The following is a 6091-nucleotide window of genomic DNA, read 5'->3' as shown; positions in this document are numbered from 1 at the left end:
GAAGCGACCGGGAATGGCCCGAGCATCGGTGTCGACCGCCGAGCGGTAGCCCTTTGGCGAGAGAGCTGACAAAAGGACACGTGGCGGCTCTTTACGACGACAGACAGGGCACCCGGGAGGATGACACGTGGTGGCTACGTGGAGGACATGCCGAACGGCTGGAATCCTGTCCCCGGCATAGCGGCTATAAATACCCACAGTAGCTACAGTGTAAGGGACTTTTGGACGATCGATAGGTTGTTATTAGAGAATCCCGACCGCAGTCAGTCGGTACTCAGAGCAACCAAGTAGATTGTACTCAGGGCATTTACCGTGATCAATAAAATCTTTTATTTGCTTTAATTGGTCTTGGGTTTATTTTATATTGCTTGCGTAGAATTAGCAGTATCACCCATGAATTGCAATTCAATGCTTTTGGAAAAAGAAAAGTGTAAGAAATGACAAAAATACCATTGTTGATTGTTATTATTATTATTACAAGGACATTTTAGTCTTTATACTACATTTTCCTTCTCATCCCTAATAATTCTATTCTTCCATACCAAACAATATAATTTTAATTCCTACATTATTCATTCCTTATTCTTTTCCCACCGAATTATAATTCCTTTCCTTTCTAATTCCTTCCTCCCAACCAAACACCCCGTAAATTGCAGCGGATCGAGTGAAAATTTTAGCAAATTAGCTCCGCAAATTGCGAGGTATCAATTGATGAATTCTCTCAAAAGATAAAGCCTGATGAAGATTGATGATTTCTCTCCAACCCCTAATAGGGTTGGCCATTTTTCATTGTGCATCACCCACCCTAGTTTCAGAGCTTGAGAAAAGAGTGAGAATGGTCTTGGAAGAAGGAGGTTTGATAAAAAGACGCAAATATCCCCTCTCAAATGGGGCATTTAACAGGAAGAGTGATGAAGGATCAAAATTGTCCTCGTCACAATAAGAGTGTCCACAAATTGTCTGATTATTTTATGAAGGACTAAAATTGTCCATGTCACTATAAGTCTAGGACCAAAAATATCTTTTACTCTCTGTTGGGTAGAGAACAAACGGACAAACCTAGTGGAGTGGGGTGAATTAACAATTATTACTGAAAAATAAAAAAATCTACTATACTAATAAGAGCCCAAGAGAGTTAGGCCTATAATGGGTAGAAAAAATCGCGGTTAAATTTTTTAATCAAATGAATGGCTCAGATTGATCAGATTTTAATTTTTCCTTAAGATTTCCTAATTTATCCATGAATATGATTATCCGTTAACTTTTTCGTTAAATATTATCTTTTCCGTTAATTTCTGTTACTTCACGTTAACTTACTCATTGATTTCAATAAGAAAGGTCTTAGGTTCGAACCTCATCCCAATCAAAATTGGCATAATTAGTACTCTATTTTACTCTTATTAAATTAAAAATAATAATTCAGTAGCTACAACAAAAAAATAATACATATGCATTTCTTTAATTTAAAATTATGTGTCTACAATTTCTTTATTCAAAAAAAATATTCATTATCAATAAATTAAATAAGATAAATAATTTTATTAGTTATATTGTCTTTATTTTTCTCCAATGTAAAAATTCTTTACATTTAAATTCATCAATTGATTATATTCACTACATTGTCTATTTTTTTTTTGTTTACTATTTTTTTTAATTAAATATCAAAGTTATAATACAAAATAATGCTATATATTTATTTACCAAGTATTGTATTAATACCATGAAAAAATTAAAAAATATATAATTAATAAAGTCAATCATATTAATTCTTCCAAAAGGCTGAACCCCAACCCTAAGGACCAGTCAATCATATTAATTACTTGAGGGATTTGTTGACAAAGAGAGTATTCAAATCACACAACAAATTGAAGTGAGAACTATCTCGCAATGTCTTTGTTTGACAATCAACAGTTAGCGGATTTGACCAGCAAATTATATCAACGGTAGGTAAAAAGATATTTGAAAAAATTAGCTGTTTAGATTAACATGTAAAATGACCTAAGGGTATACATATATTTAATAATAATAATAATAATAATAATAATAATAATAATAATAATAATAATAATAATAATAATAATAATAATAATAATTGTTTTAAAAAATAAAAAATAAAAAATATAATTAAGCCAATCATATTAACTACTTGGGGAACTTATTGACAAAAATAGTATTCAAATCACACAACAAATTGAAGTGGAAAACTCACTCGCAATGTCCTTGTTTGGCAATCAGCAGTTAGCTCTTCAATATTAGTATATATTTAATATTTTATGCCCTAATTTTTATTTGCTTTCCCCTATTTCCCGTATTTTGTTTCAACCATACCTATACAATTATTTTATTGACAATTATAATCAATTTTGACTATATTATCTTGCATTTGTAAACTTAGAATTGCCTACTTAAATACACAAATTCAACATTCAATTATCTATGCATGAACAATTCCAATATAATATTGTCTTGATATACTTTAAAGTACTTATTTAAAAAAAAAAAAAACATTGGGCATTATCTCAATCACGCAATGCGCGTAAAAAACTAGTATATTATGATATATGTGATATTCAATTATTCATTACAAGCATGGTGTATGTTGTCTTGGTCCTCTTGGACATATCTCAATCATTTTCGAAAATGGGTCGATGATGACTAGGATCAATCGTTATACCTTGCACCATGGTACATATAGCACTGTGCATCCCGTGCTTTTCAAAACAGCGTTGTTTTGTTAAGTTATGTGGGGAGTCGACGCGACAGAGTGTATGTGTATTATGTTATATAATTATGTACATTTTGGTATACAATTATGTACATTATTTTATACAATTATGTACATTTTTTATACAATTAGTACATTCGAACACACTATTTTTTTAAATAGTTAAAAGTTTATGTGTATTCTGTTATACAATTATGTACATTCTCATATACAATTATGTACATTTTAGTATACAATTATGTACATTTTCAAAATATGAATTTTTTTTTAACAAGTTAACAGCAAACACGGAAAAACGAAATTTTTTTAAAAGTACAAAACGACGTCGTGTTGCACCAGGGCGCACTATATAAATTGCCGACTAGGATGCCCAGCGTAGTTTTCAAATTCCAATCACTATGTTGTAGATCAGGGTCCACTGTGGGCAAATTATACCGTGCACCAGGGTGCACAATGCATTGTGCTCCCTGGCCCAAAACGACGTCATTTTGGACCTTTTCGCGCGTCTGCTGTTAACTCCTTAAAAAAAATTATGTTTTGAATGTACAAAATTGTATAATAGACAGAATTTTATACCTGAAAACACAGAATTTTATACCTGAAAACACAGAATTTTATAACTGAAAGTTTTCATGTTTCGAATGTACAGAATTAATAATAGAATGCACAGAATTTTATACCTGAAAATACAAAATTTTATAACTGAAAATTCCCATGTTTCGAATGTACAAATTATATAATAAAAGGCACGGAATTTTATACCTTAAAACACAGAATTTTATAACTGAATACACATAATCTTTTTTAAAAGGATAAAAATTCCATGTTTCGAATGTACGAATTGTATAACAGAATGCACATAATTTTATAACAGAATACAAAACGACGTCTTTTGGAAACTGGTGCACGGTATAACGATTGTCCACAGTGCATTATGAAAATTGGTCCAATACACAGAATTTAACTTCATAAAGTATACAATTTATGTTCGTAATACACATATACACAAATACGATATAATGAACATAAATTATGTGCATCATAAACATGAATTCTGTATATTACGTTATGTGTTTATGTGTCCTCAGCTATATAATTCTGTGCATTACGAACATGAATTTGGTACTTTATGAAGTCAAATTCTGTATATTGCACAATATAAATTGCCTTCAAATTCCGCATATATACAATTAATTAAAATTGTTAGTGTTAGGAATATAGCGGAATAATGCGGAAACGAAGAATCGAAAATTGAGAATTATAGAAGTTAAATAATAGGGAAAGTATATAGAATGACAAAAGAATTAATAATGTGGGAAAATATATAAAATATATATATTAACTCTAAATATAGAGTACAAAAGCAAATATATATATATATATATATATATATATATATATATATATATATATATATATATATGTTATGTACGTGAGAAAAAGACAAGAAAGAAGGAATGAATGAATTGATCTTGATGATTATTACAAATGTAAAACTAGCTATTTATACAATCAAATGAATAGAAAATTGCGCCACTATGTAAAGCTTTGTGGGAGAGGATTATGGCAGCAGCGACATATGTGAGAGATGGAGAAAATAACGCTGCATGTTGAGTGGACTACTTAATGCATTAATTTGAGCCACAAAAAATATTATCCTAACAATCTCCACCTTGGATCAAATTCACTGTGAAAATTAATAATTGGAACAACCGACTAAACTCAAGCACTACTTGAACCAACAGGAAGAGCCTCAGAATAGCAGGATGGATCACCATCAACCTCCTGTGTGACTGAAAGAGCATAAGCAACTATGTTGGTTCCATCATCACTAGCATACCTAGCAGGTTTTTTAATTGTCCTCCTAGGACGATCCATAGCAATGGAATACTCTCGTTGTGGCTCGACGAGAGGTGCGGTGCTAGTAGATGCATCATCTTTAGTATTACCATCAGCAGTAGTAACACTATCAATAGGCCTGAACTCAAACTCCACCTTATCACCAGTACTCTTTGTCTCACCTGTACTGGGAACTTTTCCAGAAGATAGTAGTGCATTTTCGTCAAAAGTGATATCTCGACTCAGAATGATTTTCTGAGAATCAGGAGACCATAGACGATACCCTTTTGACTCAGAGGCATAACCAAGGAAAATGCATTTGACAGCTCGAGGGTTTAATTTACCCTTACTGGAATGAGCATAAGCAGGACATCCAAAAACTCTTAAGGTAGAGTAGTCAACAGGATTACCTGACCAAACTTCCTCTGGAATTTTGAAATCAAGGGATGAATGTGGAGATCTATTTACCAAATAGCAAGCAGTAGAAACGGCCTCGGCCCAAAAATCACGCCGTTTCCATAACCCAGCATTAGAGAGCATACAACGAGCTCTTTCTAATAGAGTCCTGTTCAAACGTTCGGCAACACCATTTTGCTGGGGTTTACTAGGCAAGGTCTTGTGCCTGGCGATTCCATTTGCCGCACAGAAGTCATTGAAATCTGACTCACAGAACTCCAAGTCATTGTCTGTCCTGAGCTTCTTGACTTTTTTTCCTGTCTGAGTCTCAACAAGTATTTTCCACTTCTTGAAAATAGAAAATGCCTGATTTTTGTGTTTCAGGAAATAGACCCAGACTTTACGAGAAAAGTCATCAATAATAGACATAAAATATCTACAGCCTCCCATAGACTGGAATTTAGTTGGTCCCCATAAATCAGAATGTATGTATTCCAATACATCTTTGGTACGGTGTGTAGCAGTAGAGAAACTAAACCTCTTTTGTTTCTCAAAAACACAATGCTCACAAAACTGTAATTTACCCGTACCTGAACCACCAAGGAGACCTTTCTTGCTCAGGAGATGCATGCCTTTCTCACTCATATGCCCCAGACGCATATGCCATAATTGAGTGAGATCCGCATCAGACATCGATGAGGATACCGCTACTGAACCTGTCACAGTATTGCCATGCAACACGTACAAGCTTCCAGAACGAGAAGCTTTCATGAGAACAAGAGAGCCTTTTATGACTTTCAGAACTCCACCTTCAGCTATGTACTTGCACCCCAGAGATTCCAAGGTGCCCAAGGATATCAGATTGCGTTTCAAATCAGGAATATACCGAACATTGGTAAGAGTCCTGACAACATTATCATGAGTTTTAATCTGAACACTTCCAATTCCACTAACCTTGCATTGGGTATCATTACCCATCAAGACAAATCCACCATCAACTGGTTCCAGAGAGACGAACCAGTCTTTGTGAGGACACATGTGGAACGTACAACCAGAGTCCAAAATCCACTCAGTCTTGCTCCGTTTGTCACCGGAGCTAACAGATAACATAACATCGCCTTTTGAATCACT

This window comes from Ipomoea nil, unplaced genomic scaffold, assembly GCF_001879475.1.
Source record: "Ipomoea nil cultivar Tokyo-kokei standard unplaced genomic scaffold, Asagao_1.1 scaffold1361, whole genome shotgun sequence".
NCBI lineage: Eukaryota > Viridiplantae > Streptophyta > Magnoliopsida > Solanales > Convolvulaceae > Ipomoea > Ipomoea nil.
This window is presented reverse-complemented; position numbering follows the sequence as displayed.